This window comes from Pinus tabuliformis, chromosome 5_2 (genome assembly GCF_031772625.1).
Source record: "Pinus tabuliformis cultivar Carrire ecotype Pingquan chromosome 5_2, CPIR1, whole genome shotgun sequence".
In the NCBI taxonomy this organism is placed as follows: Eukaryota; Viridiplantae; Streptophyta; class Pinopsida; order Pinales; family Pinaceae; genus Pinus; species Pinus tabuliformis.
In genome coordinates this window covers 684163603-684185709 of record NC_142306.1, presented here as the reverse complement: position 1 = coordinate 684185709, position 22107 = coordinate 684163603, and the positions used below count along the sequence as shown (strand labels likewise).

Below are 22107 nucleotides of genomic sequence, written 5' to 3'. Positions count from 1 at the left end.
CGAATCTGCTGATGACCAATGGAGAGGTGAACTCTGTAGCGTAGACCTTCTGAGTCGTAACTGAAGACAAAAATAGACCTCCGACCCTATTTCTCTGCTATGGTTGATGTCTTCTTTTTAAATCTAGGCGTTTTGGTCTTTGATTGTTTGATTTCCTCCTTGCCGTTTGAATGAAACTAATTTTTTAATAAAAACAGTTTTGAACGGAGATTTGGCCTTTAGTGAAGGGAAAAACGCATTGTAAATGAACAGTCGCAGCTATCACAAGGCGAGTCCACGTGTTTCTGGGCGATTGGAGTGAGTTTCGGCAATTTTTTGGCTTTCTGGCTGTGTGCGCCGCGCCTCCTAGATGCGCCGCGCCAGAGGAAAAATGCACAGTGGTAGGAGGCCCTGTGCACCGCGACCTCCCAATGCATCGCGCCTTCTCCCAATGCATCGCGCGCTCTGTTTCAACACGATTTTGGCTCTCCAAACTCTGTTCCACTTTCCCACAATCTTCTTCACGATTTCTTTGGCTTCTTGCAGACTTTTGCTATGCAAATGAATCACAAAAATGTCTTTCATGCCATAGACTTTGATTTTGATTTGGCAAACCCATTTTTATAATTAGCATCCTTTGCAACAGATCCATCAGTATTAACAAGTTCCATGAGACACCGAAAAGAACCTTGTCTCTGAATAAGCTTAAACATTCCCTTTGAGCTAATTGAATTTGCAGCATAGACATTGTGATACTCTTCATCTACTACGTTTACTGTATTTGTCACCGGATCATAGAGGTGTTCACCTATACCTCTTTTGCGTAAACAACTAAATACTGTAGCATGTATAGAGGCAACACTTTTATCCACATTAGTATTATTGACCTTTGGAACTCTATGTTTGCCAGCTCGTTTATACAGGTAATCCTGAATCTCCGAGATATTACAAATGTACTTAACATACTTGTTCTTTGCAGGATATAAGTTCATATACTTCACAACAAATTGCAAAGCGCTCTAAATGCTTCTTTTCATTTGCAATGTATAATTGATGGATGTCTTTTCATGAGCCCCATCACAAAGTTCAGACTCAAATGCACACCTTCAACCATAACGGATTCCTTCCTTTCTTCCCATGCACTAATCAATCTGTCAAGACTTTCAATCACCATCTCACTTTGTGCCTTGTACCCCTCAACAACCATAGTTTTGCGTTCAATTGTATGTGAAACAATATTAGCATAAAATCCTTCCTTCTCAAGATTGTCCGATTTGAATTGATCATCTCCCAGAGTCTCATCTGGCAAATGATACTCAGTTTGACCAGCTGTCTTTGAAGATATCCCAGGCTGTCTGCTGATGGACTGTCCGTTTGGAGGCCGCTCTGCGAATTTTTTAGCTTTCTTTTTAGCTTTTGCTTCTGCCACAACAACCGGATCTAAACACTCACCAGCATGATATTTTGAGGCCCATGATAAAGGGTTTTCCTTTTCATCCACAAAACTCCTCATCACGTGGCGTATTGAGTCTATAGAAACAACAGTTGTAATGCCAAGTCTGCTAGCTAATAACGAAGATAATGTTGACTTGCAACATCCACCTTCGGAGGCACAACTAACTTTGCTCATCCCTTTTTAACATTGCTTTTCCATTCTCTCTTTAAAAACTAGAAATAGTTGAGCCTCTGCCACACCTTTTGTTCAACATTTTCTCGAATCACACATGAGTTGATGAAGATGATTTCAGCATTCTCTGGTGTATCTACAACCTCTGTATACCCAGCACTTTTCATGACTGTCAAATCTGTGCAAGTTCTGAGCGATTTGGAGCAAAGGTTAGCAGTTTCGGGCCTTTTAACTGTATGCACCGCGCAACATACCCAACGCGCTGCACCTCACCAGTGCGCCACGCCCGTGTAAAGTAACACTGCGTGTTTTCTCCCAGTGCGCCGCGCCTCCTGCTCAATGCGCCGCGCAGTTGATTTCAACACACATTTCGGCCTTAGACAATGTCTTCGCTCCTCCACCATTGAACTTCGACTTCTTTGATGTCTCTTGAGTGAAAATGAATTGATAGATGTGGAAATATCTTATGTACACAAGGACTTTGATTTGAAAACCTTTGAACAATCCCACTGTTAGTGTTGCAGACTTTGGCACTTTCATACAAACTCTGTTTTGCTTGTTTCCACTTGATTTTTTGACTGAAATGATGAAACTCTTTGTCTGTTCTGCAGGGATTGGCTGACATTGGATTTGGCAAAGGTGACCAGGGCTGCGCCTGAAGAATTTCATGACTAAAAACTTTGAAAAATTACATATTTAAAAACAAATTTGATGATTTCTTCTTCAAAACAGAGTTTTGAAGAAGAATCGTTCTCAAGCATTATTGACGATGGGATTTTGCAATGGAAACTGATTCGGAACCTCCCTCTGGCCTGCTGGCTTTATTGGACACTTTGAGGACTAAATCAACTAAATCCTAGACCTGAAAAGACCTAAAAATCTTATAACAACTCTTTGCTGACAAGAGGCCAAAACAGGACTATAAATGACCTTAAAATAGATTTGATGAACAGACCTGAGCCAGCAGGATAAGGCATGAGGGGTAATGAGCGACAAGGCCCTTCCGTCAGATTATGGCATGCCCCTAGCGGAATGCAGATGAATAAACAGAATGAGACACCTAAAAATGAAATGCAATAAGAGAAATGATCTCTGATGGAGGGATGACCAGACCGACTCTAACATTGGCTCCAATGGGGATGGCGGCTCCTTGGAGGTGCCAAGAACTACAGATTTCTGGGAGAGCAGACAGTTCCTTCGTCCATTGGGCTATGGAGTCATTATTTCGACAAACAACACAAAACTCTTGACTCATTTATTAACTGAAACTTGAATCTAACTGACTCAAATTTGAACTTAAAATGACTCAAAGACTGACTTGACAAACTGAACTCAAAGCTGAAATCTTTCTTCAGAATTATAGCCTTTACTTCGGGCCCCAGACTGAAGAAAAGATCACAGCGCACACTCTTGACAATGGAAACAACAGAAACAACTTAGAAATGATACCGCTTGAGTAGTCGACCATTGACCGGCCCTCCTGGACAATCTTCCTCGTTCATCTCCTTCAGAAGAAAGGCATTCTGACCCCGATATGCTACAATCTTGAAGGGACCTTTCCAGAGATTCTCGAACTTACTGTGCTTACCCTTTTCCTCATTCCTTGCATCCCACTTCAGCACCACATCATCCAACTGAAATTTGTCTGCCTTTGCTTTTCTGTCATAAATTTTCTTAATCTTCTCCTGCAACTTGGATGTGTTTTGGAAAACTTCTTCTCTTGTCTGCTGCAAATGGATCATTTGATTCAATCTTCTCTGCATAGGATCGTCTTCACTGCCGGCTTCCTGAAGAAGTTTGACTACCGGAGCTGCGAGAGAGGTAGGAAACACTGTATCAACTCCATAAACAAGCTCAAAGGGGGACATACCAATGGATTTCTTCTGACTGACCCGATCTGCCCAAAGTGCATTGACCAACTTCTTATGCCAACTCTTCTTGTTGATTTCCAGCAGCTTCTTAATGATATTGACTAAAGATTTGTTAGAAGACTCTGCCAACCCATTGCCTTGCGGATGATAGGCAGTTGAGTGACCCAAAATGATTTTATACTTGTTACAAAACTCAATCATCTTCTTTGATTTGAAAGTTGCTGCGTTATCAGTGATCAACTTATTCGGGCAACCAAAATGAGACAAAATGTTATTCTCCAGGAATGAAATAATTACCGCATCTGTAGCTTGTCTGGTGGGAATTGCTTCGATCCATTTCGTGAAATAATCTGTTGCCGTGAGAATCCACCGATGCTGACCGGAAGAAGTGGGATGAATTTCACCAATGAAATCCAACCCCCACTGCTGAAAAGGGGCACTCACCTCAATGGGCTTAAGCGGAAAAGGCTGTAATTTCTGCCTTCCTTCAAAAATCTGACATTTATGACAGCTCTTGACAACCTTATATACATCAGCAAACAATGTCGGCCAATAGTACCCCGCTCTCAGAATTTTATTTGCCATTGTTTTCCAAAAAAGGTGACCACCACAATCTCCTTTGTGGAAATCCTCCATGACCTGCTTTGCTTCTTCTTCCACCAAACAATTCAACAGAACGCCACCGGGATCTTTCCAATAAAGTGTAGAATTTAGAATGCAAAACTTAGCAGCCTTTAATTTGAGAGTTCTACTTTTGTTTCTAGTCATGCCGGGTGGTGGTGACAAATTCTGAAGCACATATATGATATCTGAATACCACGGAGAAAGAACAAACATTTCAGATACCTGAATTGACGAACCTTCCTCATTCTCATCGGACATAGCAGCGATCAGATTTATGTCTAAGGCGTGCAAGTTTGATTCAACCATTAACTTTGCCAATCCTTGTCCTTTAACAAGCTTTGTGGGCTTTATTTCCACATCATACTCCAACAAAGCTGCAATCCACTTGCCCCGTCTTCCTTCCGGATCTGTCTGCACTAATACATCCTTGACAACAACGTTAGGAACATAAGCCAGAATATGAAAATGTAGAATGTATACCTGAAAATATTTCAATGCTTTCACAAGTGCAAGGGCTTGCTTTTCAATGATGTTATACTTTAAGGCTGCATCTCTTATAGTTCGGCTGAAGAAAGCAATTGGTTTTTCGTGCTCATCTCTTTTCTGCATCAACACAACCGCCATAGTATGCTCCAAAGCAAATGAAAACAATATAAAATCCTGAGTGTAATCCAGGCTGATTAGAACTGGAGCTGAAGAAAGAGCCAACTTGACTAAATTGAAAGATTTTACAGCCTCTTCCATCCACTTCACTTGGATGTCCTTCTTAAGCATGTTTGTAATCTCTCTTAGGTATTCAGCAATATTAGGTACAAAGCGGCATAAAAAATTCATCTTACCATTAAAAGATTGAATCTCCTTCTTATTCCGGGGCAGATCAATTTTCTGAATCGCTTGTACACGTGTTGGATCAATACGAATGCCATCCTTTGAGATAATGTGCCCAAGTAGTTTTCCCTCATCCATGGTAAACAAGCTCTTTTTCGGATTCAGCGACAGACCATATTTTCTGCACTTTTGAAAGACAATTTTCAGATGATACATGTGTTCTTCATCTGATTTGGAAAACACTGTCAGATCATCAAGGTACACAACCAAAAAGACATCCTTCTCATTTGCGAAAGCCAAGTCCATTACCCGCTGAAATGTGGCACCCGCGTTCTTCAAACCAAAAGGAATTTTAGCGTAATGAAAAGTTCCCCACGGAGTGGTGAATGCTGTTTTGTCTCGGTCATCTTCATGGACCAAAATTTGGTTATATCCAGAATAACCATCGAGTAGTGACATACGAGATGCTCCAACTACTCGCTGAAGTATATGATCCATTTTGGGCAGTGGATAGTTATCCTTCAATGAAACTTTATTGAGATTCCTAAAATCAATGCACAAGCGAATCTCACCTGTCTTCTTTCGTACGGGCACCAAATTAGAGATCCAGTCTGAAAATATGATGGGAACAATGATTCCTGATTTGTACAACCTGTTTATCTCCTTTTCAATTGATGGCAACAGTTTTGGATTTAGCCTTCTCAACTTCTGTCTGAAAGGTTTCTGATTAGGCTTAATGGGTATAGTGTGCTGAATTATATTGGTATCATATGTCTTTAAGTCAGAATAATCCCAAGCAAACACATCAGCAAAAGATGACAACAAACTGATATATTTGGCTTTTATCTTTTGTGGCAATGCTTTAGACAATTTTACCATTTTTGGATTTTCAGCTGTTCCGATATTGACCTCTTCAACACCCTTCTCTGTTGGCTGCAATGTTGGTTTGTGGGCTACGTCATCTTGATCAAAGAGTTCTTCTAAAGGTATCAATCCTTTAGGAATAATGTTATCCTTTAGCTGTAACACTTCCATTTGATTGATCTGCACATCATCTTTACCATCATCATTTTCTACATCAATTGAGGTATCTTTGAACTTACCTTTGTTTTGCAGAAAATCATCAATCTCCTCATCATCTTGGAAAACTTGCCAATACCTCTGATTGTCCAGGACAGTCGGACGATGCTTGACATGGATTTCGAATTTATTACTGGAGTTCATTGGAATCTTCAAGCTACTTGCTGCCTTAGCAAGTGCATCAGCAATGCCATTTTGAATACGAGGCACACACGTCAAGGTATACTCTGAAAATAATTTCAGGATGTCTAGAACTGCATTCCGGTAAGCCCGCATCCGAGGATGCTTTGCTTGATATTCGCCTTTGACTTGCTTAATCACCAATTCGGAGTCGCCGTATACAACAATCCTCTTAGCATTCAGCTTTCTTAGAATTTTTAGGCCAGCAATCAAAGCTTCGTACTCAGCTTCATTGTTCGAACAATCAAAAGCTAGCTTGTAAGAACATATCCGCACATTACTAGGCACTTTGTTCGGAGTGGAAAAAGGACTGCATACCCATATACCAATTCCAGCACCATCATTTCCCACGGCACCATCGAAATCCATGGTCCAGAGACCATCTTCATCTTCTCCTAAGTGCTGAAATTCTGTTGGCTCTGTTTTTCCTGCTTGCTGTCCATTACCTTCAGCTGATTGCTCAACGGTGTTTTGCTGTTCTTGTCCTTCTTTCTTCAAAACTTCTCTGAAATTCTCTGTTATTTCTGGAATATTTTCTGCTTCAACTAACTGACTATCTATCTCATTGAAACTATCTGAATATAAAACAAAAGACTCTAGATCGGTATGTACATAATTAATCGGATGATTAATCGGTTTCTCCTTGCTAGTAATCATGTATTTCATTTTTTGTTCCCGGTACAATTTTCTCATTTGGCCAAACACAGGAATCGTTGCATAGGAAAAATCTAGTTGTAATGTCCCTTTTAATTTCGCTCCCCAAGACCTGGAAAGAAGCATACCGAATCTGGGAGGAATATCTGCCACAACAATATCCATCAAAACATTCTTCATTGGGATTTGATCCAGACTTACAACCAAGTCTTTGATGAGCCCGATGCATCTTACTCGGCTGGAATCAAATGAATAGAGATCATGGTATTTCCTGGTGATGTCCAAACCCAGCTTATCCATGATAGCCTTTGGCATAAGATTGTGGGAAGCTCCGGAATCGAACATGGCATTATGTAACACAAAATCATGCAATCTTAAACTGATATAAAAAGGTGGCACATCACTATCTGGAGACTCACCATTCAATGCTGGCCCAAAAATCAATTCGGGTTGATCATCTTCGACATTCACCATATCAGACATTGGATCCAAATTCAAAATTTTAGAAACTTGCCCTCTATAACTGCTGTTCCTCATTATTTCAGTCAAGGGAATGGATACTTTCAATTTAGAAATTTCATTCTCTAAACTAAAAGCTGAAGTCTTTTCTACCTCTTTGACTGGGACATCTTTCTTTTCCTTTTCTTTCGATACAATTGGTTGATTTGATTTTTCTGCTGATGGTGATTTGCTGATATTGGAATCAACTGCCTCTTTTCCTTTCTTTTGTACAACAGGTGAATCATTCTTTGATGCTGAAACTTCCTTCCTCTTCTGAATTGGGTTAACAGGCACATCTCTATTTCTAAGTGAATATTGCCGCTGCTGAGCGGACAGAGCATTCATATAACCTCTTTGATACTCATCTGATTCTTCTTCCAAAACTGTGTCATTTGCTAGAATGAAATCTGCATCTTTGTGTGCAGCTGAACTTTCTGCATACTCCTCATCTTCAGTAATATAAATAGGAAAATCATCAGGAGTAAAGAAGTGGTTTTCTTCCCCTATCACATTCTCTTCCTCATCTGACTCCGGTCCATGCACAAAATTTTGCTGCAGAGGTGGCTGTACTGGCTGCTGTGCTGTCTGATCTTGGGCTCGCTGCTCTCTCTATTTTATTCTATATTGTGGCTGCTGCTGGCCACGGAAGTTAGGATTTCTAACTTGTGGCTCAGGTTTGTCAAGTTTCACCCTTTCAAACATCTGCTCTACCTTCCGGAGTAATTGATCTATCGAGGAAGACTCTTCTTTTATTGTGACCTTCTTTTCTGTTTTTTCTCTAGCCCTCTTGGCCAGCAGATTTGCTTCAACACTGACCACGATCTTCTGCATGTCTTCCATTGTGGTCGGCTCTCTCTCTCTTAGCTGATAAGCCATGTCAGCATCAAAACCATTCGGAACTTCATCATGGCTAGCCCCACAGGTGGCCTTAGATGATCAGGAATTGCATTATAAACGGAATTGAATCTAATGCAGTAGTCTTGGACTGACTCACCAACGTTTCGCTTGATCTGCTCATATTCAACAAGAATTTGAAGAGGATTCTTTTTCACTTCCCAGCGGTCTAAAAATTGTCTTTGTAGGTTGGCCAAGGTAGTGATACTTGCAGTCGGCAAAGCTCTGAACCATTTCCTAACTTCACCCGCAAATGTTTGTACAAAGAGTCTCATTGTCACATTTTCTGCATCGATCTCATGAAGGTCACAGAAATCTGCCATTCTGTCCACATGTTGCTGAGCGGTAATGCTGTGAGGAGTGCCATCAAACAAAGGAATTTTGCTTTGATAATCTGCGGGCATATCATCCAAAACTTGAGGCAGCACAAGAGGTGCAAAACGAGCAGCCATCACTCTTGGTGGATTTGGTCTTGGGGATGTTGGAGGAGTGGGTGCGGCTGATGTGTGAGGCGTATGAGGAGGGGTGTGCGGAGGAGAAGCAATTTTGGATGTAGAAGGAGTAGATGGAGGTAAATTTGCTGTAGGAGTTGCAGATGCAGTTTCTGGGAAATCAACGAGGTTTGAAGCCACAATTGAAGTTTGAAGCTGTGTCACAATATAATCATCAATTGACCGGTTAGCCCTTTCAGTTTCTAGGTCTACAAGAAAATGCGGATTGGGGACAGTAGAGCCAACAACACTTTCGGATTTGGTCTCAAACAATGATATTTCAAACTGCTCATCAAAATCAAGCTCTTCAAGATACTAAAAAATGGCAGGACATGAATGGGATTTGAACACGGGAGTTATAGAGCTCTCTTGACGAAGAAGTCTTGGAATCAAATTGGGATTTTCATAGACAGGAGGAGGATCTGGATCTGGATTAGCTCTGGTATATCTTCTTGAAGCCAGTGTGCTATTTTCAAAAGATCAAAAGGACATAAACAACTTACTCAGCCTATCAAATCCTAAACTTATCATCCGGAAGCTTAGAATTATCAGAAGTACTGGGGTGTTTGTAGGTTAAGCCTGCCGTTTACGCAATGAAGAAGACTAACAAACAAAGAATTTCATCCCCAGTATGGTCACCATTATGTTAGAGCCTAAATCTGCCTTAGGCTGAAGGAAGGCAAAATTCAGGATAACCACAAACCACGCTGAGTCTGGTAGCTAGCCCTACCAGAACAGGAGAGGGCTCTCTGGGTCACGCTCAGTAAAAAATAAACAATATGGTCTGAGATGAATCAAAATGAATACTGATTTTAGGCTAGTAAATAAATATTGAAGAGGTAATTTAATGAATGACTGAATTTTCTGGGCTGTATGGGACAAAGGACAGCATGAGCTTAGAAATTAAATCAAAGACACAGATTGTTTCATGAGGCAAGATAGGCAGGAAGTTTAGCAATCAAATTGAAGTAATATGGAGTGGAAAGACTGTTGAGAGGTTGAAAAGGGCATATGTAATGAATCCTTTTCAGACAGAAGAAGACACACAGAGCATGAACGCTTTCCCAAGGCAGAGCAATAAAATAGATTCTACCTTTCTTACTTAAAAGCTTTCAACTAGAAACGATTATGAAGGAATGGTAAAACATAACAAGATACATATGAAACAGAAAGAAAATACATATGCTAAACTCACACCACATGAATCTCATAAATCAAAGCTGCATCATTTCATTAATTCTCTGCTAAAACTGTACAGTGAAGCGCTGAGTTTTTCTTCCATACCTTTCCCAGAAAATCCAACCCTTTACAAATGACTTTAAATACCATAAATAAACTCCACTATGAGAAAATGGATTGACCCAAAGTAGGGGATTGTTTAATCATTATTAACAGAAGATGAAAAGCCAACCACCTGTAAAAGGAGCAGCATTACATTTTCTACTCGAATTTGCTGATGACCAATGGAGAGGTAAACTCTGTAGCGTAGACCTTCTGAGTCGTAACTGAAGACAAAAATAGACCTCCGACCCTATTTCTCTGCTATGGTTGATGTCTTCTTTTTAAATCTAGGCGTTTTGGTCTTTGACTGTTCGCTTTCCTTCTTGCCGTTTGAATGAAACTAATTTTTTAATAAAAATAGATTTGAACGGAGATTTGGCCTTTAGTGAAGGGAAAAACGCATTGTAAATGAATGGTCCCAGCTGTCACAAGGCGATTCCACGCGTTTCTGGGTGATTGGAGTGAGTTTCGGCAATTTTTTGGCTTTCTGGCTGTGTGCGCCGCGCCTCCTGGATGCGCCGCGCCAGAGGAAAAATGCACAGTGGCAGGAGGCCTTGTGCGCTGCGACCTCCCAATGTGGCGTGCATTCTCCCAATGCGCTGCGCACTTTGTTTCAACACGATTTCGGCTCTCCAAACTCTGTTCCGCTTTCCCACAATCTTCTTCACGATTCCTTTGGCTTCCTGCAGACTTTTTCTATGCAAATGAATCACAAAAATGTCTTTCATGCCATAGACTTTGATTTTGATTTGGCAAACCCATTTTTATAATTAGCATCCTTTGCAACAGATCCATCAGTATTAACAAGTGCCATGAGACGCCGAAAAGAACCTTGTCTCTGAATAAGCTTAAACATACCCTTTGAGCTAATTGAATTTGCAGCACAGACATTGTGATACTCTTCATCTACTACCTTTACTGTATTTGTCACCGGATCATAGAGGTGTTCACCTATACCTCTTCTGCGTAAACAGCTAAATATTGTAGCATGTATAGAGGCAACACTTTTATCCACATTAGTATTATTGACCTTTGGAACTCTATGTTTGCCAGCTCGTTTACACAGGTAATCCTGAATCGCCCGGATATTACGAATGTACTTAACATACTTGTTCTTTGCAGGATCTAAGGTCATATACTTCGCAACGAATTGCAAAGCGCTCTAAATGCTTCTCTTCATTTGCAATGTATAATTGATGGATGTCTTTTCATGAGCCCCATCACAAAGTTCAGACTCAAATGCACACCTTCAACCACAACAGATTCCTTCCTTTCTTCCCACGCACTGATCAATCTGTCAAGACTTTCAATCACCATCTCACTTTGTGCCTTGTACCCCTCAACAACCATAGTTTTGCGTTCAACTGTATCTGGAACAATATTAGCATAAAATCCTTCCTTCTCAAGATTGTCCGATTTGAATTGATCATCTCCCAGAGTCTCATCTGGCAAATGATACTCAGTTTGACCAGCTATCTTTGAAGATATCCCAGGCTGTCTGCTGATGGACTATCTGTTTGGAGGCCGCTCTACGAATTTTTTAGCTTTCTTTTTAGCTTTTGCTTCCGCCACAGCAACCGGATCTAAACACTCACCAGCATGATATTTTGAGGCCCATGATAAAGGGTTTTCCTTTTCATCCACAAAACTCCTCATCACGTGGCATATTGAGTCAGTAGAAACAACAGTTGTAATGCCAAGTCTGCTAGCTAATAACGAAGATAATGTCGACTTGCAACATCCACCTTCGGAGGCACAACTGACTTTGCTCGTCCCTTTTTAACATTGCTTTTCCATTCTCTCTTTAAAAACTAGAAATAGTTGAGCCTCTGCCACACCTTTTGTTCAGCATTTTCTCGAATCGCACATGAGTTGATGAAGATGATTTCGACATTCTCTGGTGTATCTACAACCTCTGTATACCCAACACTTTTCATGACTGTCAAATCCATGCAAGTTCTGAGCGATTTGGAGCAAAGGTTAGCAGTTTCGAGCCTTTTAACTGTATGCACTGCGCAACATACCCAACGCGCTGCGCCTCACCAGTGCGCCGCGCCCGTGTAAAGTAACACTGTGTGTTTGCTCCCAGTGCACCGCGCCTCCTGCTCAATGCGCCGCGTAGTTGATTTCAACACACATTTCGACCTTAGACAATGTCTTTGCTCCTCCACCATTGAACTTCGACTTCTTTGATGTCTCTTGAGTGAAAATGAATTTATAGATGTGGAAATATCTTATGTACACAAGGAATTTGATTTGAAAACTTTTGAACAATCCCACTGTTAGTGTTGTAGACTTTGGCACTTGCATACAAACTCTATTTTGCTTGTTTCCACTTGATTTTTTGACTGAAATGATGAAACTCTTTGTCTGTTTTCCAGGGATTGGCTGACATTGGATTTGGCAAAAGGCGACCAGGGCTGCGCCTGAATAATTTCATGACTATGGGATTTTGCAATGGAAACTTATTCGGAACCTCCCTCTGGCCTGTTGGCTTTATTGGACACTTTGAGGACTAAATCAACTAAATCCTAGACCTGAAAAGACCTAAAAAATCTTATAACAACTCTTTGCTGACAAGAGGCCAAAACAGGACTATAAATGACCTTAAAATAGATTTGATGAACAGACCTGAGCCAATAGGATAAGGCATGAGGGGTAATGAGTGACAAGGCCCTTTCGTCAGATTATGGCATGCCCCTAGTGGAATGCAGATGAATAAATGGAATGAGACACCTAAAAATGAAATGCAATAAGAGAAATGATCTCTGACATAGGGATGACTAGATCGACTCTAACACATAGAGCACATACAAACTACTAAATTGTCTGTTGTAGAGAAATAAAAAGAGCGACTAATGACTTAGTTGATCAAGAGGAACAGAGAGATAGTGGCCTTAAAGGAGAAGGTTCAAGATTTGGAGCACACCATTAAAAGCCATGTTTGTATAGTGGCGATTCCCACTGAATGAAATGATACCTTAGAAAAGTTGTCAAAGGTGATGATTGAGCTCTCACTTTCAGAGGCAAAAATGAAGAAGCTCCAAGAAAAAATAACATTTCTTTACATAGAATTGACCACTAAGGATAAACTATTAAGATCTACTAAGTTATAGGTTGAAAAAACCTTCGAAAAATAAAAGACAACTCAGGAAGAGATAAAAGAAATGAAGAGCAGGTTGAAAGGAAATATGTCCATGATTGAAGCCAGGAAAGTGATATGGGAGAACATAATCGAACCAGTGCACTATAGATGGGAATTCTTTCAAGTTATTGCAGAAGAGAGAGTTGTAGTTGCTACTATCACTGAAGCCTTGGATTAGACAAGAAGGAAATGCAAAGAGAGGCACAAAGGGCTAGAAAAATCATCAAATTCTTAAATGAAAATCCCCAACATATTTGAAAGCAATACATATTATTGATAAAGCTGCAGTGATTGTGGAAATAAATAAGGTCATTGAGAAAAATAAGCTATGCATTCAGATTGAGAACAAATTGGAGGCATTAAATAGTTCTATTTCCACTTTTGATTCCATGTTTGATCAGAGGTAGAGAGATGGATTACCAACACGTTGGGGTATAGATGGGAGTTTATCTTCTTGGGAATCTTATGAGCAAGACTTAATAGAAACAAAGTGTAGACTGGACACATCTTTGGCGAAAATTGTGGTACTGAAAGGTAAAACAATAGTAAGTTTCCTTCAAAGAGACTTCCAATTACTGTGGTTGATAAAACCCCTGTTTGAATCCACACCAGACTACACCAAATTTTTAGACTTACAGGTGGCATTCCATAGAATAACTCAATTCCCAACCCCAAACAAAGTCCTTTGAGAAAGATGCGAAGATTTACTTTAGCAGGCTACATTTGAACCTGAAGATCCTAGTGATGGGCCCTAGGGGCCAAGTTACACTGCCCACGCGAATATTTAAGCATGTGACCTTTTTGTTTTGTAATGATGTGTTAGTTTTAGTTAGGAAATAGTTAGTCAACTAGGACAACTGGATAAAAACAACTAGGTAATTAAACAACTGTATATTTTGACATTTACTTGTAACTATTATTGAGGATGATATTTTTATTTAAAATGAGATAGGAGAAATCATTTAAGGGGTTCAATTTTTTTCTTCAGAGACTGATTCTTAGCAATTTTGTTGTGTAATGTGCATAACCATTTTGGGAGATTAATGAAAAATACTCAAATGATTCCAAGAATTTGATGGTTGCAATATGTGTTTCTTTCTCTGTAATAGCTAAAGATACATGTGAATTTATATCTAAGAAGCATTAATGAAGTTCTCCACAGTTTCATCCTTCTATTTTCTTTCATTCCATGTTTTTGGCTAAAGATCTGGTGTATAAGATTCTATTTATCCCTATGCATTTAATCTTATGTTCTCTAAATTATTCTTACCATACTACAACATCAATTAAAGGCTGTAATCGTAGATATGCAGGCCAGTTTAAGTTCCTTATCAATGCTCCCAAGAGTTAAATCACATTTGACTTAAAGGGTTTATCTCTGAGAAAAGATAGCAAGCAAAATGTATAAATTTTTATTTAAACTAAATATAATGCATAAATATTTGAAGAAGTAGTGTGGATGTCCTAGGAAATGACCTCTTCTTAGCCCAGGGGTTGTCTCTAGGGGTTACAACATGTGGTAATCAAAAATTGAAACAAAGAAGAGTGAATCTAGTTACTCCAAAGGGCTAGGAAAAAATATCGTATGATGGCCTTCCTTGCATTCAATAATTTTCCATAGGACTTAGTCCATTTCCAATCCAGTTTTGAGAGATCACCTGCTTTTGAGTTTCTTGATCTGTAAATATGATTAAATGGAGTACGAGAGAAAAAAGTATGATAGTACATGATTTGTTGCTAGAGTGGTTGGATAATATAGTTTCTCATAATTTCTTTTCCCTTCATTTGGTTTACAACCACATGTGAGTTCCAATCTATATGATTTTTTTTCAATCTTCTAAAGGAAAGCTAGCCAAAGAAGAAGTTTGAAAGAAAAAAATTCTACAAAGTTATTTAATGTTGGCCCAATTTTATAGGGGAAATTTATGAAATGGTTTTCATTTAGGAAAATAATTCCTCCAGCCCCTCCCATAGATGGGTAAATTTGTGTTGCATCATCAAGAAAAGCCCATGGAGAGCCTTTTGGAAGTATGAAATTAGGTAGGTGAACTATAATAGCTATATGAGAGTATGAAGACATAGAGTTTTGTTATGTAGGAATGCCCCATAGTTGTCAAAAATAACATGATTCCTTTCTATCCAAATCCCTAGGGCTACTATCAAGGGTATAACTTTGTCTAAATCTTGTGTTTTGTTGTAAGCCAAGATTTTAAACAATCCTCTATAGTGTGTCCTTTCCAAATGTAAGAGGGGCCTTCTTGAGCTTGAATTTCATGCTAGATAAATTGAGCAAAGGGACAAGTGATGAATAAGTGAACAATAGATTTAGATGCTTCTAAACATAAACGACATCTGCTTGGAACATGGAATTATCTGTTTAAAGAATGACCTAGGTTGGATTCTTGTTTCGAATAAGTAGGCACATGAATAGTTTTCTTTCTAGGGGACTATTAAATTTCCATAATAATTCTCCCCACCAAGGAGGCTCTAGAGGGCCAAAGTTTTGGGCCTAGAATAAGTAGCTGAATTTTTGGGAGTAAGCTCCATGAGGGCTAGGAGATCAGATGAGAAGGTCTCTAGACATAGTGATGCTTACAAAGGATGTTTTTAAAGAACCATAGAAGATATCTCATTCTTTGGTGAGAGCCCCCATCCAATGATAACTCAGCTGAAGAGAGCCACACCTGCTGCCCTTTAGTGGAAATTCTAGCTAAGACTTGGTTTAGAGTATAAAAGCCTTCTTCATTGAGTTTCTATATTAGAGGATTTATTTATTTAAAGTTTTTGTTATTATTTTTAATTTTAAGGTTTTTTTTGGGTATTTTTTTTTGGATTTTAAAAAGTAAAGTTAGTTTTTTCATTTAATGTTATGTTTTAATGGTTTTTTTCTCCTTAATTTTTAAGAAAAAATGGTATTTATTTATTATTATTATATTTATAATTAATTAATTAATTTAATTAAGAATAGAAAGGTAACTAAATATGGCCTCCATAAAAAGGATAATTTATTGAAGTTCTCATTAAATTGGTAATGTTTTTTTTTATCTTTAAGGATATTTTGTAAACATAATTGCACTGGGTTATCTATTTGAAATTTTCAAAGGAAATAGTGTTATGTAGCTTTGGAATCAATGCAATGAAGTAGCATTAAATTGGAAGGTGCTAGAATTTTCCAAGTAACTCAAGATCCCTTTAAAGGGGCTTTCTAAATAGCGGTAAGTATATGAAGCCCGTACTATTGAGCCATATGCCATAAAATGAGCCCGTAGTATTGAGCCAGTATTAAGCCCTATAAGTCAATTCCATAATTTAACCAGAAATATCGAGATGAGAAGTGCAGTGTAATCCCTCTACGAGTCTCCTCAAGTACTCCTCTATAAAAATAAAAGAATGAGGGTTTGAAGGACTGTAAGTAATTCCTCCCTCCCCACCTCTTTCATTAAAAAATGATTTTCTTATGGTTTCACCAAACTAGGAAATATGAAGACATCCTTAGAGATTTTGCAATTCCCCCCCGTCTCTTAGCTTTATAGATAGAACCAAAATAATTTGTCCTTTCATATGCGATATATTTGTCTTGGAAACATAATTCTTTGGGGTTATGTAAATTTGGCTCATTCACTTGATAGGAAGTTAAAAGCCTCAAGCGAACACCAATAGTTATGAGAAGTCAAAGAGACCTCTTGGAATATGGCACCAAGGGTCATAAAATTTTATATTTATATGTATATATTATGAGGAGGCGTTTTCCAGCCATGATGGATTGTTTGTGAACTAGGGTTGCGTGGCCTTCCCTTCCTTTGAAACCTATGCTAATCTATAAGAATCCTCATCACTCTATTTCTTCCATGCTCGAGTTTATTCCTCGACTTAGTTCTCTTTCCTCTTCTTGCAGTTTTACCTCTCTATCTCCATAAATATAAGTGTAATTTAAAAATATCATGGTTTTGGCTAGTGTGGAAAAGGATATAGAGGTGAAGCACATATATATTTGTTTCTTTTGATTTCAATTTGACGAAATCCTATGCTTCTAGAACTTCTAGGGCTTTATCCTTTAGCTTCTAGTGGTCTTTTACCCAATAAGTATAACAAGATCACATGCAACAATAGTGGGATCAACGAGTAGTGTTTGGTTTTAGGACCTAAATAAGACATCACACACCATTGGGTGAAAGTGTACTACATGAATATATGGTTTGTTGAAAACTAATTTCAATTTTGTGCTGCTAGGAACCCAAGCACTATGTTTGTTGAGATGACAATGCTTCTTGTAGCGAATTATGGTGCACAATTACAAACATTGATATATAATTCCTCAAAGGCAACTTGGATAATAGTAGGATGGATGTTGTGGCAACATGTGAAGCCATTCAACAAAGAGTACTCGTCTTGGTGTGTTGAATACATAGACGAATTTTCCTCCAACATATCCTGGAATTGTTTGCGAGCCTTGATGAGAATCCTCTTCTTCTCATAACATGTTACCAACAAATAGAGAGCTTTAAAATTCTGCACATTGAACTCGATAATGGCCTCTAGGCCATGATCTCTCGACCACCACTATGCTCCCATGATATTTTATCTTCTCAACATCTGTAACCTCTCCTATCCCCTCTCTTTCTCGACAATCAAATATATAATTCATGTCCATATCCTCTGCTCCTCAATGAGGTGTATAGTCCATTCTTCAAATTTGACTTGAGTTATTTTGTTGGAACTATTAAGTATGCAACTAAGTTCATTAAAACTATTTGGCTGCATTTTTACACTTCCTGGTCATGCTCTTACCATATAGCTTCATTGACCAACTTTGTAACACTGTTATTTGGAACTGGCTACAAAAGGTTCCCTACACTTCAACTTCTGCTAGTACATTTGTTTGTTGGCTCTGAAGGAAAAGGGGTGACAATGTTGGATCTGTCCCTCTACCTTTTTTCCAAGATTTTTTGCCACTTTTAGTCAGGGAGGGTTGTGGTTGTCATATTTGTTGTAGCCTAGATAATGTCATTAAAAAAAGTCTATGGTATGATTGACCTTGATGGGTTCTGAACATTCCTTTTTCAGAGGAATAAACATTCCTATTAGTACACTCATTGAAGTTTTCTCCATGATTCTCAACCATACCTATTTTATTGAATAATAGAGAACCCTTTCAATTTTATAACATGCATTTTTCAAGCTTAAATTTAAGAAGTAGTTTTAGTTAGTCCATCTTTCAGTGCCAATAACAATAGTGCTATGAGTAACTACTATAATAGTTCTTCATTACTTATGAAAAATTTGCAAAGAGTCCAAATTGGGCATTGCCTCTTCCTCATTGGTTTGAATTTTTGACCAATTTTTTAGTGTGTTCCTTGTGAATTTATCCTTGGGATATTAGAAGTTCTCAAAATAGATTGGCAAATTTGGCATCATCTATAGTTTTTGAAGGAAGGACCATGCATTTTTGGTTGAAGAAAACACCTTTACCTTTTTGAGGAAATGGCCAAGATTGATGAGTTATTAAAGATATTGAATACTCTAATACACTCTACATTCACAATTGACGAAGCCACTCTCAAATATGTTCAAACTTGTTTACAATATTCACATGAAAAAATTGAGTTTCTACAGCTTGAATCTCAACTTGAACAAGTTGAACTATAACAAAGGAATCAACACTATGAACTAGTCCTTGTTCAAAACAAATTTCTGTTTGAGATTGATTCCCATCAACACTTGATCAGATTAGAGAAGCTATTTCGAAAGCATATTCACATGAATATATGGATGTATAGCTGGCACTTCTCAAGCCCGTCATAAAAACTTAGGAAGAAGTCATCAACAACAAGTACATATTTGGTCTTAGATATGAAAAGGAAGTAATCTTTCACATTCCAAGCTACTGCAAACCAATCCAGTTTTAGGGTGCTTGTTTTTCTCAAGAAATCTCATCTCCACATGCTCCACTTTCACACCAAATTATCAAATGCCAACATTGTCATCAAGTTGGCCACATGAAATATCAATGTTTTGATCTTCACCCTTGTGAACATTGTGGCAAACATACTCATCACTCAGAGAAATGTTCTAGAAATAATATCTTAGCAAGAACAAAGATTTACCTTGGATGAATCACTTCTTGGAAATGGCCATTAACAACTAAGAATATATATCAATCATACTACAAAGTTCATTCTTGAGTATTGACACATCTTGCAATGCAAAGACTCTCATATTCTCACCTTGTATCTAACATGGGGGAATTAAGAGCCAAATACTAGTTTCGAAGTCATATCAAGTGAGCCTAAGCCATAACTTTAACCAAAGCCTGTAGGTAGAGGCTAGATACAAAGTTAGCCAAATCTAGATTCAAAGTTTTAGCCAGAAATAGACTTATGTTCCATGATCACAATTTGGTGGGTGGCCTTGTGTTCAAGCATGGTACCTAGAAAACATAGGCTAGAAGAAAGGAAAATAAATTGGATCGAAGGAGAAGGAGCACCACAAATCTTCCAAGGAGGGGAAGAAGAAGTGGAAAGGGGGAAAACGGGAAGAAGAAGTGGAAAGGGGGAAAACAAAAATATATGGCAACCACAACGTACTAGTGTAAACATCCTATAAACCATTATAACCACCACAACATTGATGGCCATATAAAGTAGAAGCGTTGGAAGTTGCATCCTGAGCTCAACCCGAGGAACCAAATGAAATATGCTAAGAACAAAAGTCCCATGGCCATTGATTTGAGCAACTAGGTGGAAATCAATTTGGACATTGATGAGAAGATTGTTTGTAATTAGTGTAGAAGGGGGTGAATTTGAGTAGCCTTCAACAACAGAAAGAGAAGGAAATAAATAGACTCTTCCATATAAAGATATAATCAATAAGATGGAAATTGATTCTTTGTTCAAATCATAACCATAAGAAAATCTCATTATAGTAGATCTCCTCAATGAATTGGGATTGAAAATTTCTGATCATTCAAGCCCATATTCATTAGGAAGGATAAATAAGGATATGGAAATAAAGGAAACCAAATAGTGTGAGATCAAATTTTCTATTATTGTTGATTTTATTAACAAAGTAAAGTTGGATGTAGTTCCACTTGATATATGTGGAGTTGTATTTTGGAATCCCTATATGTACATGCAAGATGTGATATTGATGTGAGGAGAAAATTAATATTGCCTCATTAGGGACAAAAAATCCTTCATAATCAATGCATACAAGAGTAAGTCAAAGATCTCCATTAGAGGAAATCTCATCCTAAAAGTGCCCATGAACTTTTCATGTAATTTCCATGTCATAATATGAAACCAATCAATATCCTTTAAACTTAAAAAGAGGTACATGTAAATATTTTGGAGGGAAAATAATAAAAGCTACTTCTTAATTGTATTGTTGACTTATCTCCTTATAGGTTTATTCCAATTTCAAGTGTAGACACTCATTGGATGCTGAAATAAATTCCACATCTAACGAGTACCTATTATGTATAATTTTGAGGAGACCCACATTGATAAAAATGGAAGATACATTAAAAAAGCATGTTAAACACACTTTTTTAATGTATATTCAATTTTTATCAATGTGGGTCTCCTCAAAGTAGATATAATGGTACTCATTGGATGTGGACTTTATTTCCACATTCAACGAGTTTCTATGCTTGAAATTTGAGTAAACTCATAAGGAGATAAACCAAAAATACAATTAAAAAATAGTTTTATTCTTTTCCTTCGAAAATTCAAAAATCTTATTTTATTATTTTAACTATTATTTTATTATTTTTCCTTAAGAGGCCAATTTTAGGCTAAAATTCCCTCTAATGACTGGTCAATGCCAACTAGGTCAACACTTTGATAATTTCTAGTGATTTTTTTTTTTAAAGAAAAAATTAGCATATAGAAGAGTCCATGAGAGATTAGTAATCTCTACATAGGTGCACTAAGGAATAGAGACAACAACTGGAAGAGTTATTATAGACATATAGGGATGTGTTCCAGGAGCCTAATCGATTACCACCCAAGAAGGAAGTGGGTCATGAGATCCAATTGTTGCCAAACTCTTCATTCAAAAACATTGGGTTGTACAAGAAGTCTATTATAGAAGAAAGTGAGGTAAAGAATTAGTTGCAACAACTACTAGAAAAGGGTGTCATTTAGCCAAGTACCCCACCATGTGGGTCACTGTTATAACCCTATTTTCCACTCCATTATAGTGAGAGAAAACTAATATCAACTTACCTCAGTTGTCGGCTAGAATGTATCCCCTTTTTACCTCTACATTTACTTATGTGGGGGTTATTCCATGTTAAAAGGGTGAAATTACATAATTGAGCAATTTCTCATAATTATTTTGCCAAAATATTATAATTATGAGATAATAATTATTTCATAATTGACAACAATTGAGAAAAAAACTCATAATTGTGAAAAAGGTTTCTAGAGGCTTACTTTCCCAAGGAGATAAACTTGAACCACTTGTGTATGAGTTGGCTAGGGGTTTATTATTAGAGAAGCTTCCTAACTTCTCTTCACCCTAAGCGTCCACATTCATCCTCATTAGGATATCTTTGAATCTTTACGTACTGGTCCATCCTTGAGAGTCAGGCTAGCCAAAGAGTTAGAGTGAGAATTAGAGATTTACGCTACCATTTTGATTCAAAGATTGTGATTCACTTCTTCTTGAGGTCATATCACTCAGAGAGGGGGAGTCTCTGCCTAAATATGGGGAGGAGATCCTATGCGTGATGGTATACTTGTACCATTTTTCTTATGATCATTAGAAATATATGTTCCCTTTCTTGTAGATATGTGTTTTTGATCAATTATCCATGTCAATGTTTACTTCTTTGAGCTAACAATATTTTACGGAAGGCTATTCGTTGTCCTTGTTTGGTGGTACTTATGTGCAGGTTCTAGATTTGTTGTGGATGATGAGATCTCTTTGTTAGAGCAAGGAACTCTGCAC

General features: G+C 38.0%; 2 pseudogenes; both read right to left on the bottom strand.

Annotated features, from left to right (window-relative positions):
* Positions 1-560: 560 nt before the first annotated feature.
* Positions 561-1492, bottom strand: LOC149160959 (P-loop NTPase domain-containing protein LPA1 homolog 1 pseudogene; annotated as a pseudogene).
* Positions 1493-10435: 8943 nt separating this feature from the next.
* The window catches only part of LOC149160958 (P-loop NTPase domain-containing protein LPA1 homolog 2-like), a 43249-nt pseudogene continuing 31577 nt past the window's right edge, over positions 10436-22107 (bottom strand).